General features: G+C 30.9%; 1 protein-coding gene across 1 annotated transcript in view; it reads left to right on the top strand.

Moving 5' to 3' along the window:
• LOC148313092 (CUGBP Elav-like family member 3) overlaps positions 1–14,404 on the top strand; it is a 722,672-nt gene that overhangs the window by 226,411 nt on the left and 481,857 nt on the right. The gene's annotated exons all lie outside the window — the stretch shown is intronic.

The following is a 14,404-nucleotide window of genomic DNA, read 5'->3' as shown; positions in this document are numbered from 1 at the left end:
TTTTGAGATACTCACTTACAAATTTTGGATAATTGGTAAACGAAGATAAACCAAAAAGGTGATATTTTCGAAAACTAACTAACTAACTAACCATCACGCCGTTTCTCCATGGAGGTAGGCAGAGAGAATAGAACACCATACTTCTCCGTTATTTAAAGCAATCTTTGCCTCTTCCACATTCATGTTTCTCCTCATACATACGCGCTTATTATGTATTTTCCATGATTATGCCCAAGTATTAAAAATACTCGATCAGGCCAAGTTTTCTTCGGTCTTCTTCTTCTTCTATTAACAACCACATTTGCTACATAATTTACGCGCCCTTGAGGTAGTATTTTACGAAAATGGCGGTACATAAATTCATTATTTATAATCATTATAATTTATTATTGACTTCCCTTTCTTCACTCGTTCGATTCACAAGCATTTTGGAACAGGAAGATGACTTACTTCAAACCCTTACTCGCATCCAATGGTGCATAGGGCACTACATCAAATGCACCATTAGGTATGATAGATGTCAACTATTATGTTGACTGTTAATAATGTGTGAGTGAAAAAATCCTAAAATTATTTTTACTTCACATAAGCTTAAAGAGAAAAAAAAATTATATTCAATTAATGTGAAAAAATGTTATTTAAATATTTGGATGTACAAATTATGTATTTTATTCGATAAAAATATTTGCAGTATCTCCTACACGTTTAAATATCTCAATTATTAATGTTATTGACATTATTTATATTATTCTCATTAAAAGTGCACGAACAAAAGATTGGGGACATTAAATCGCAGAACGATTGCATAAGATATTTGCGGCATACAAAACAGGCCGATACGCTCCGCCAGCAACGACTCCGAAAAGGCGGGCTGTGATAAGCTTCCGCGCCACGCCCTCGGCTGCATAGAGAAAAATTATAGTTGCCAAAATTGAACCCGGCAGTTAGGCATAATGCCCGGCGTAATGGAATAAGCAGCCCATACAAAACACTTACGGCCATGTTTGCATGCGGTCATTTATTTTCGCGTATTTCACTTATGCACTGGAATCGGTCCAGGGCTCAGCGGAAATACAATACCAGCAACAAGTTCGCGACGGCTATGCGATTCACTTCGGTTTTTGGCTGTGCAATGGAAGATAACTGCGCTGCTATTAGCGTCACTGTTAATCTTGCCGGGCGTATTTCAAACAATCGTGCGAAATGAGAGAAAGGTCGGGACAAATAATATGGAAAAGCATAACATTTACGGTATTTGGCATCTGCTTTAACTTTGCGGTACTTTGACACTCCAATATAGTAGATGTACGAATCTATTGCTTGGTTTTCCTACATCAGTACACTGAATATCATTTGATTTTTTACAAGATTTAATATTTAAAAAACATTCGCATAAAAAGAGTAAAATAATTTAATATATTTATTTAATAATAAAAATAATAAAACCCTTATCCGCACCCCAATGGTGCATAGGGCACTGTGTCAGATTATCTTGATCGTTTACACATGAAGGAAAGGTAATCAGCCCTCCGCTTCAGGTACCAGTCCATGGTAATATTGAATAAATATTACAGTGAAAAAATCACTTTATTTTACCCCCCTTGGGAATCGAACCCGGGACCTCCAGAACGGTAGCCGAGCGTGCTGACCATTACACTACGGAGGCGGACAACATTTCATTTAACAATGTATAATGTAGTTTTGGAATTTCCTACATACCTAGCATGTACTTACTTCTGATTTCATGTATTTTTATTGAAATAAAATTGACAATTTACCAGAAAAGTTTTTTTTATCGTTGATATTCAGAAAAAAAATTATAAGGATTTTACTTATAAGGAATCCAATGCACTATAATTTTATTATTTTATTATTTAAGAATACTTTTTACTCGGTATTGTGTGGGACGCATCTACAATGTAAATGCTCCATGGTGTGTGAAAAAGAGTAAGAAGAAGACTAAATATAAACATAAGTATTTTAAGGGCCCTTGAGGAGAAATTATCCAAAATTATTATTATTACGCCAGCATATCGCCTATCACTAACTTTCAGTCTCCCATACTCGCCTATTCGTCAGGATAATTACTACAGAATCATGTAAATCACACAATACGCTATAACATAGCAAAATTCACCGATACAAAAGACTAATCCCATGCGCTATTAGTATATCCAAATACTAGTAGTAACACTGACAGGACTGGAATACATACACTACATACGGATAAACAAACTTATAAAGTTTTTTTAACTCACATAATACCTTAACACTAATGCCGTTTCTGATATGCTCTTTTTCTTTTAATTTATTTCTTTAAAACTATGAGCGCCTTCACTCAAGTCAGCTCTTTAAATGTATTACAATTCTGGAGTGCAGACTTATTATACTCTTATTTTACTTGATCAAAAATTATACTTCGTATAATTTTTGATCAAGTAATATGGGATCTATCTGACGCCATGTCTTATGAATCATTTGGATGCAGATAGGGAAGATGAAATGGTCAATATTTTTTTTTTAAATATTGATATCATTTTGAATCTCAAAGCGAACCGTTTGTCAATCTTTTTAATCTTCATTTAAATTTAACAACATTGTAATGCGTAACTTTGCCGTAATAGTTAACACTTCCCACTCCCAGGATTTACCACGCCGTTATATAATAACGAGTGTTGGAGCATTAACATAACATTTATCTCGCAATTGCTTGTAGTTTTGGGAATCGCTGAATATTGGGCGCACACCACCACGCTAACATACACAATGCTTCGAAAGAATACTGAACAGACGATTGTGGTCTAAACACAACAGATTCCAAATTAGAATATCCAGTGCCGTCCGGTGGGAAAACAATAATTTAATGGAAATTTTATTTTTAAAATTTATAAAAAAACAGCTTTATTTAAAACCACTTTTTTATAAGTACATTTCTTCTCCAACCGGTTTCGACAAAAACTTTGTTATCATCAGGGTTTATGTACATACTAATTCTAAAACATTTAAATACTCATTGTTAGGTGAGTGGACTCACCTAACTATGAATTGAATAATTAGTACATAAACCCTGATGATGACAAGGTTCTTGTCAAAACCGGTTGGAGAAGAAGTGTACTAATAAAAAAGTGGTTAAAAACAAAGTTTTTTTATTTTATGAAGTTTATGAAATGTGCCACAAAGTATCTGTAAAAAAATATTCAAGAAATTTTATTCTTATTTGGGAATTTTACACTATAGTTACTTTTAATTTTACACGTCAATAAAGTTATTCAGAAAAATGAGTTACACAAAATAAATGTTTGTTTTATTTCAGTTACAGAATTTCACATTTTATTTTTTTAATCACCTGGAAAAGGGACGGGAGGGAAGAAAAGGGGAAAAACTGAAAGATCAAAGCTCAAATCAAAGATTAATACTATGAAACTAGGGACACACCACGATATAAATGTTGAATTTTAAAAGTACAAACTGGTTAAATGGAAAAGAAAGAAAATAGATGGGACACGTTTGTAGTATATTCAATTTCAGGATGCTTTTCCTAATTCAATCGTAGTGAAGCGCCCTTGAGGTAGAAATTGGTGCTTAATAAATTATTCAAATCTATTATTATTATTATATTAAGTATTATTATGCTGCTATAACGAAATACGTTATTTGCAAAAACTTTTTTCAAGTTTTTGGTGCTGCTGTTAGGTTGATCAGATTTCGCTGCCATTGCGGTAATTTTTTTTTTTTTCAAAATAAAGATTTTTTTATTTATCACACATAAGAACCACTAATGTATACAAATGTACATGCGAATATTTAAATGGAGCATTATGTCAAAATTTCGTTGTAATTAGTCAGTAACTTGAAGAGATTAAATTTTAATTTACATACATGGGTAGATCAAATAATTACTTATTGTAATGTAAAAGTAAGACACCCTTCACTTACTTTATTCGTATTCCATAAATGTCTAGGGTATACAGGGTTGCACACCCGCACTAGTGCAAGCTTGTGAGTTGGACATATTCTACGATTCAATGATAAATTGTAAAAATTTCCGATATCACGAATATTATTATCAATAAAACATTTGGGTGGTGCATACATACAACAACAGATTTATTTTAATTTAATTTAAAGTACGTATTGAAAATATAACGTACTTTCTAACATCGTTATAAATCTATCATCTTTTAAACGAGTATGTGTTCTATTAAAAAAAAACATACAAATAACGATAAAGTTAAAGTCGTACCGCATGTATTCGATTTATTTTTGCACATTAAGTGTAAAAAGGGGTTAACAAGAAGAAAAATTGAAATTGATGTTTTAAATATGCTCTGGATCTTACGCTAGTTTTATTTTGAAAATCTTAAAATATATAATATTTTATATATATATGTTTTTTGTGCGTTTTAAAAGAAATCATTAACTATGCATTTTTTATGAATTATTAATTAATCAAAGAATACCACGTTTTCAAAAACTAAGTAATCAACATGCACTTTCCTCGCAAAAGTAGGCAGAGTGAATCACCCTTACATACCCACAAATTATTTCGACTCCTGATCTTACACATTCGAGAATTTGAAATATTTAACCATGCCAAGTTTAAATCGGTCTTCCTCTGCTTCGAATTTAAACCTAATCTGGTCCATGAAATTATTTTACTATTCTTTCTCCACTCGTTCGATTCACGTGCCCAAACCATCTCAACACACCATTCTTTTTTTGCTATGTACTGAAAGTTTTCATTTTTTTAAATGTTTATCCATTATTGGTTCACAAGCTTTCGTTAACAGTATAGAGATATCTAAACGTGAATCTTTAAAATACATTTTTATAAAAATCATATTATTTTTAATTATTTATTTAAGTAATAATATTGAATTGGCTGTCAGCTCAAAGACCACACGTGTTTGTATGTAAATAACTGATTCTATTTCGATTCTCGATGTAATTCATTACACATAACACTACCCGCTCCGCTGTGTTCGATCAGTCGATCAACAAATGAGAATAGTGCTAACATTTGGTCTCGCTTGAGGTAAGTCCGCCAGTTTCCGTGGACCAGTTATACGGACATCTCACTTCTGTTCTCCTGCTCCTTGCAATACTGAAAACTAAGACCGTTCAGTAGGTTTCGAGTCGCGTGTTAAGTGCCACGTGTTAAGAGTGAAGTTGGTGACGTGTTAGTGTGGCAGTGGTAAACTGTCAAGTTGTCCACGTGCCAAGTGAAGTGTCTGTGTGTTAGTTCCTTTGGGGCAGCAATTTAAAAATGATGGATTTCGACAGCATCATATTTCCAGACGTAGCCAGCTACTACAATGAGCTCTTGGTAAAGTTTGGTCGTATAATATTTTGGAATCCATTATTTAATGTACAATGTATAAAGCATCATACTTTTTCGAAAGCTTTTTCCAAAAGAGGTATCTATTCATGATTACAGTATGTATTATATAAAACGATCATTACATACTCTCTGTTCAATGATTTCAGTTACTTTTTTTTACCAAATTATTTTTAAAATGATTCTCTTATGCCATAAAATCTAATTATTTAAAAAAAAAAAATTGATGATTTATTAATGATATTTTCATTTGTGTCATGTTTCATGTTTTGATAAATAAAAAAATCTTACTTCATTCGAACCCAAAGACAACACACTCTTTTGACTTAATTGGAGAAATAATACCTCTTATCTAATCTTTATCGTTAAGTACATGATTGGTTTTATGCCTCAGTTGGCAAAAATTACGAATAAATTATGATTAATATCAGATTTGAATTGACAACTAAATCCAAGTAAGCTCTACTTATTAAAATCATAGTTGAAAATTAATAAATGGAAAATTTCGTATGTATGAATATAAATATCAATCAGAGAAATATAAAATATATGATGTATTACTTGATCAAAAAGTGCTTTTATCTAAGAAGTCTAAGGCGTGGCTAGAATACAAACGAACCAAATATGCATTATCCATTGATAAAATAAGACTTTCGCTCGCTCGCATGGTTATATAATACTATTTATGCGTCGATTTATGGAAAGCAATACGAGTTTATCTTCTCTAGCCACGCACACACAATATTCCCGGAATGTGAGCGTAATAATACGCAATCGTAAAACAGTACTATGGACTCGCTGAAACATCGTCCATCCATTTTAGATTTTCACTTATAGAGTCCGCAACAAACAAGCCACTCGGTTTGTGAAAAGTCCTTTAATATTTGGACTGCAATGCAATTTGTAAAATCAACAAAAACATTTTTTAAATGTTACTTTCAACGACTAATTAACAATTTATTTCATTCCAAATTAATTAAAAGATTCCATGTTATACAAATTCATACCTATGTGTAATATATATATTGCGCTTCAAATCTCAAGGCAACAAAATATATTTTAAGGTAGAATAGAATCTACAACCAAATGTGATAAAAAAAGTTTTAATGCGAAGTCGTTTTTTGAAAATGAGTTAAAGTGACAAATGTTATATTTTGGTTATTTTAAATATTCCAATTGTAATAAAATAAAGGGTATTGGAATAAAAATAAACATAAATAAATTAACGAAATATCAGAAAACTCGTAACTCGATTTTTAAAATTGCTCTAACGACGTGTACTTGTGAGTTATTTGAACACATTATTTGATAATGAAAAAAAATTATGATTCAAAATTTATAAAAATATTGGTCTAATTTTCTTCACATAATTTATGATTGAGGTTATACATAAAGGTTTTAAATCAGTCGGTATGGATTTTTATTTTTAATTTGGGTGTGCAGGATGTCTGTTAAGATACTGAAAGGTGTCTTTGAAAATAATCCTATTTTTTGCTACATAGAATTTACAAAAAAAAATCATAGTCAAATTGACTACTTATTCTAACTTAACATATGTCATGGGTTATCATGATGTGACGGGGTACACCATACAGTGTACATTGTACAGTCCAGTCATGCCAGTGCTACTTGAAGTTTCGAGTCATGCGGCTTGTGAATGTTTGCCTCACCAGTGCTACCCGAAATAGCTTTTACTGTTTGTTTCAAATGTTTAGATTATGGCCATCCGATCACGCAGAAGCTAGAATTAACAAAACATGCAGGATCCTGTTTTGAAGAGGATGGGATGTAGAGTAAAAAAACATACTCTACGAATAAAAATGTGTTCACTGGCACTTTCAACATATCCCCATAAAACATTTTGAAATTTGAGTGATAGGGCCGGTGATTATTGATAGAAAATGAAATGTTTCTCAGTGTATACAGTGACACGCTCAAACCGGCAGATGACAGGTTGTAAGCCCTGTAATACCCATACCCATTTATTTTCTCATTTGAATTTACCTATTTATCATTGTTAACCAGTTTATCTTAATATGAATCAGATAACAAAAATCATCGTGACCTTTAACTTCTCATTAAATTGTAATTGTTGCCACGAAATATATATATAAATGGAGGCTGGAGGTCCCGAGTTTGATTCCTAGGGGGGGTGAGAATAAATATTAGCGATTTTACACTCTAATATTTATTTAATATTACTCTGGACTGGTCCCTGAAGCGCTGGAGTGATCACCTTGCCTTCATATAATAAACGATCGAGATAACATTGCGACATTACGATGAAGTGCCCTATGCACCATTAGGTGTGGTAAGAGTTAGAATAAGTCATATTAAATAAATCATATTTTTTTATTGTTCACATGTGTGTGCAGATTTCAAAACTATTAGTATAGTAAATTTAGGATAAAAAATATTGATATTCTTATAAGATTTTTTTTTCTTAAAATAATACCGAATATTTGATTGATAATAATATAACATAACAAGAAAGGTAAAATTTCTAGGTACTTTTTCATCCCCAGCATTGTTTCAATCTCGCATTCACCCCTTTGTGATTAATAATGTCTGACCTTCAACACAACCCCTATCACATGCACGTTTTATTACATTGACATTAAAATGATTTGTAATTACAGGCGAAAATTGAGGAATGTTTGGTTTGGAGGGAAGTTATGAATAAGTGGAAAATTCAATTCGTCGTGTTTATTTTTAATTTTATATTCACTCAAAATCAAAAATGTTGATTTTCAAATTTGTATTAAAATTGAAAATTAATTATTTTCTAGCGTGGTATTGAATGATCAGGAACATTTTAAAGCGACAACATAATAATTTTAATATTCCCTCTCAGTATCTGAAAAAACAATAATATTTTGATTGTATTCAAATATTTGTAAAAGTTTATTCAATTATTAAGATTTTCATTGATGACAAACACCGATATTTTTTAGTATAGGAACATAAAATTCGGCTAATTTATTTTAAATTTAATTTAAAAAAATCTGTTCTCATGATAAACACGAATAATTCAAACCAATAAGATTTTCAAATCAGCAAAGATACTTGTGTTAGAACATGGGAATTCATTGTGCTAGAGTTTGCAAAATTCACCACGGGACCACAACTTGACCTCAGGACTTACTTTCACTCATTGGCTTGTTCAAGTCATCACTTGATACATACTTGATAGGAACCATTTAAATTTTCACAAAATAATTTTAGTACTACCATCAATGTTTGTAGGGTCTGTTATGTCTTAACTTCAACTAGATTTTTTTCAAGAGCATAATAATTTATTTAAAAATAATAATTGATTAGTATAGTTTTATCAATTTTTTGTGTAAATATCAAATTATTTGATATACCCTTTATCCAGCGATAATTCTGAATAATTGCGGTGAAAAATCGATCGATTAAGACGAAGCCTATTGTAAATTATGGCGTATTGTAAACAGTTTACGGTAATTGGTTATAGGTCCATATCAAGTATGGTTTTGTTATTCCCCCTTACATGTTGTGCTTGGTCCATGAATACGGACGAGGTGAGAGCGATAGTGTGGCGAACATATGGCGGGTTATAATCACCATTCAGGTTATGTACACTAAGGAAATTACATGCATAAACAAAGGGAATAAAAAATAATCCATTTTTACTGAACATGCAAGACGAACGCTATAAGGATATAGTGATGAAAGGTTTGTGGTATCCGAACACTAAATTTAAAAAAAAATATATCGGTTAAAATTTCATGTATTAAATACGAAATGTAGATAGTTTATTTTCGGGAGTATTATTTTTAACGACTTTTCACATTTTGAAACCTGTTGACTATCCGTATTCTGAATCGAAGCAATGCTTAAAATTATTTGTTTTTTTTTTTCCAAAAATTAGTGAAGATAAAGCTATTTACAATCATTTTTTTTAAGTAACAACACTGTATGTATGCACAAAATGCGGTTTCACTAATTTTATATAACTAAATGGATTTTTCCGCTTCAGTTTATCAGTGACTTCGTTTCACCGATACTAACAACGCCATGGTCACTGTAAAAATAAAATAAAAATGTAAAAAAAACAACCAAGTTCTTATTTTATTATTATAAATTATTTACATTATAAAGCTAATCTGTTAAATTCCCTTTGAAATCGACTCATCAATAAATATATATTGTTTTATAAAAGGTCTAATTTTGATGAAAAATTCTGATACATTTTTAAAGAAATATAACATATAAAAAAATGACACGATTTTCATACGCACATAATGAATCAATAAATGCATTCAAGAAAAGTAAAAAAAAATTTTTTTAATAAAACTCAGTTTGAAAAAAAAAATCGATACTTTAACTCTAGTTGACATAAGTAGTTAATTAAACAATTAAAAAAAGCTTGTTTAACCAATTCTATTGAACAATACAGCAGTTTGCCTTTATTAGTTTATTATCATAAAAATTAATAGATTCGAGAACTACAAATTTTATTAAAACCATTTGATATTTTCAATATTATTAGTATTTAAAGCATTTACTATGTGGTTAGTAATTTTTACAAAAATTTTTTTTCAATTTTTTTATATTATTAGTATAATACCACTCACCGAGATTTCATGTCTAACAGTTTCGAGACGTAACCGTCTCTTCGTCAGGACAGTCACTACAACAGCATGCAAAACATGCATACATTATTGCTAAGGGTAGTATTGTTTGCATGCTGTGGTATTGATTGTCCTGACAAAGAGACGGTCACATCTCGAAACCGGTAGACATAAAAATCTCGGTGAGTGGTTATATTCTAATGTTATTAAAATTTTTGTAAAAAAAGAAATAAGTAAAAACTATTTGAGTTTTCCTTTATAAATCTAAAAGTGGTATTATGCCAGTGTTTTAATAATTAATAATCATATTATTCACATAATGAATGTCATGCCAAAAACTAATACGTCTACACATTTGTAATTGGCCAGACGTAGACAAAGATTCATGTGTGGTTTTGTGATTCAACTTCTTATTTAGTGATCTTAGTTATTTTTAATCATGATTCGTAACTCATTATATCAAATGCTTTTAACTCGACTAGATGTGTCATGTTGAAAAAACAGAAAGAGAAATCAATCTTGAAATAAATAAATATTTATGTTCCATATATTCCACGCATTTTTGAAGACTCTATTGAAACCCCCAAATAGTCCATATTTTAATGCTGAATTTTGTATTACGTATTACTTTTTGTATAAACACCCTGATGATGCGTGCACAGAGTACCGTACAAGATTAACAAGGTGCTAACTTGGTCAGTCCTGCTCTCTAAACGGATATGGGAGTGGATATTTGATGGGATACAAATGACGTCAGTGATGGAGTTCTGGATGATGGACATTACTGCTATTTGGGAAAGTAAATAGAGGAATAGAATCATTGGTAAGATTCTTGAATAAGCTGGTGAAAAGTGTTTGCAAAGACACAGGTAATGCGTACGACTCTTTAGAAGATAAAAAAAAATATCTTATAAAAAATAATAAGTAAGTTCTGTTTCAGTATTTTCTTTTCTTTTCCTTCCATATGATCTTATATTATTTGGAATTATTTTTTTAGGAATAAAAGATCATTTTTTAAATATTTTTTTATACACTCGACTAGTTTTAAGAACTACATATATTATCATCAACAGGTAAAAAAAAACAAACATATGATGGTTTGTATTTTCACTTGTGGATAAATCGATGTATGTATTTCTCGAAAATAGTGATGTTTACATTAATAAAATAAAAAATGGTATTATAAGTGTTTATTTTAATATTTAAATGAGATTGAAAAATTAATGATAATTACATTGATCCCTTTGGGGATTGAATCCAGGCCATTCTGCACGGTAGCCAAGCATGCTAAACATTATACTACGGTGGCATTAAAATTTCTACATTATTTACGATTAATGCTCCATTACTCTGTGATAACTCAGCTTTTAAAAAAAAATAATTGCTAAGACATTTTTTTTTACCAGCATGAATTTCGGTATTCTAATTGATACGTTTTTGCAAGGCCTTTCATGAGTGCTGAAAACGTCGATATGCTGGTTTCTTCAGGTGAGCGAAGTTTATTCGACATGTTTCACCAGATTGATCCAAGAATACACGCGGTAGCGAATCATGACTTGAGCCAATAATGCACTTTTACAATGATTGCATGCTAGCCCGAACCTTCCTTGGTTGGTGCATTGCAGATTATACGAATATGAACTCATATTGGCAGATACTCAATAAAGGCATGACCGCCTATTCGCGAGCCTACTTAAGTGTAGTTAAGTGAATTTAAATACACGATTTGTGCTTTAATTATTCGGATTCCTTTCTACAATAACGCTTCCATAACTCACAATGGAACAAGATAAAGTTCAAAGATTTATCACATTTTATTGCATTTTATATATGAAAAACATGGGTAACTTTGTGGTATGGTAATTTTTACTCTCCTTATTATTCACCGTTTACTTTGTGTAATATCACTTTTATAAAAGTGGTATTACACAAAGTGAACGATGAATGATAAAGAGATTGTTTTAATACATCTATTTGACCAAATTTAAATGTGAGCATAACTAACTGTACTCATTGTTGTGGCTCAGTCGAGTTAAATGAAAAAATAAAACTAACATTTCTATTAGTAGTGTATTTAATTTCACTATGTTTGTCAGTTAACAATATTTTTACAGCTTTCAAAAAGCACGCTTTTTGGCGTAAGTGATGATCAGTATTGGGAGTATTGATGTTCATTAAATAAATGGTGCTGCCATTGCAGTGAAAATTCATTTTAGCATAAAATAAAAACATATTTTTACTTGTCACGTGTATATTAAAAAATAAGAGTATTTGATTCAAAGGTTGCATTAAAATTTCAAGCCAATCGGTGAATTACTTAAGGTCTTTTTCATGTTTTAAACAAACATTTCTATTTTAATTTACATATATTGAAAACCATATTTATGATTAATTATTACGGGTTAATCTGTTATGAAAAAAAATATAAAACAAATTTTGTTTTTAAAATAATAGTAATTTTTCAATATATGTATTTAAAAAAACTTCGATGAGAATAATTTTGAGTCGCGTTGTCATCTCTTGGTTATTGCCGTCGACTCTGAATTAACATTTTGTAATTCAACCCTATTCTGTATTAACTTCGTACCAATTTTCAAACACTTAGCTCCTTAGCCTCCCTTAAAGTAAATTAAATTGTATTTTATTATTTCTGGATATCATATGAACTCATTAACTTTGATTGTGAAAATAACTGTAGTATATTATAAATATTTTTTTAAGTATGCTTATTTTCATCATATCCACCTCTGTAGTGTAATGGTCAGCATGCTCCGCTACCGTTCTGGAGGTCCCGGGCTCAATTCCCAGGGGGGTCAAATAAATATATGTGATTTTTTCACTGTAATATTTATTCAATATTACCCTGGACTGGTACCTGAAGCGGACGGCTGATCACCTTTTCTTCATGTGTTAACGATCAAGATAACACTGCGTTTATACGACACAGTGCCCTATGCACCATTGGGATGCGGATAGGGGGTTTATTATTATTTATTATATTTGCATTATATTGATAATAACAAAGATAAATGGTCAACGACTATTTTGACAATATGCTTATTTAATTTTATTTGTAATAAAATATCAAAAACATTACAGTAAAATAAAACATTAATTTTGCAGCAATTATCGTGTTATATCAACATTAAGGTCAAGCCTTGCACGATAATTATTATTGATGAGCTTTCATAGTTAATATCAAGATAATGACTTTTATATTGCAGTACATAGTAGGTAACCGTCACGAGTCTAGCAGTCTTCAATCACTGTCTATGAAACCTTAACGGCTGGTCACTGAGTTGCTTGCAAATTATGCAGAATGTACGGGAATCTGAACTGATCCGCATAGGGCTAACCGTAGATAATACAATCCTATAGTCCAACAGTGCATAAAAGTAACTACACTCGTAGCCACATTATTGCGATCCTATTACTATTTTGTTCATAACAAATTATAAAAACAATTTCAAAAAGTATTTAAAAAAGATTGCTTTAAAAAGTATTGAAAATTGATATTTCAGATTAATTTTTTTTTTCAATAGAAATAATACGCATTCAACGGAAACACTGACTTTAATTTATTTTATTTTATTTAAGAAACATATCGTGGTTATTAAAACAAACATCAAATTTTATGCTCAAATATCATATCTTGATCTTAGTACTTGCCACCATTCATTGGCTAGTATAAGTGATCAATTGACACATAGAAATATAAATGAGTAAATTTCTTGAATGCATTGTGCATATTGTTTTTTTTTTGATAAACTAAAACCGTGTGTGATTAATATTTTGTGTTGGTGTAAATGTGTAAACTGTGCTTTGGTCGTAGTGAATTATATTTTTCTAACTTGAAGTGATGCGACTGTTTTGACGAAGATATGAGTACCTCTGAGAACCTTTAGCCGGTTAAAAATATAAACATATTTCATTTGTTATTTAAACTGTTAAAGGTGCTTAAAATTATTTTTAACATGAGACTCGAAGGCTCGAAAAATAAAACTCAATGAAATAGTTGAATACTGGAATTCATGAGTTGAATACTGGATTTAAACACGATGGTATTATTTGAAGCTGCTGAAAAGTTACTTATTTCGAGAATCACAAAACCGAAGTATAGTGAAATAAGAATCAGTGTCTATTCACGTATCCTGTAGTGTATGCCTGAATGTGCACACGTGTAGATGTATGCATGTAGTATATCACGTGACGTGTCAAGTGCCTCGTCTGAAATTAATGTCCGTCTGTCCGACTGCGTTCGATGACGGCTGCGAAATGTTGGCAATGTTCCTGCAAGGGGTAGAATGAATCACCCGTGCAACCCTCGACGGTAGTCGCAATTGTTGCGGTAGATGCGCGTGACATTTCCACTTCATTACATATAAATTACTTTGATACATGGACTGTCGCAAATTAAACCGTCGCTATCAAATTATATTTATATATATATATATATATATATATATAT

The sequence above is a fragment of the Brachycentrus maculatus genome, unplaced genomic scaffold, assembly GCF_059751285.1.
Source record: "Brachycentrus maculatus isolate JH-2025_06_01 unplaced genomic scaffold, ASM5975128v1 h1tg000022l, whole genome shotgun sequence".
NCBI classification, from domain to species: Eukaryota; Metazoa; Arthropoda; class Insecta; order Trichoptera; family Brachycentridae; genus Brachycentrus; species Brachycentrus maculatus.
This window is presented reverse-complemented; position numbering and strand designations above follow the sequence as displayed.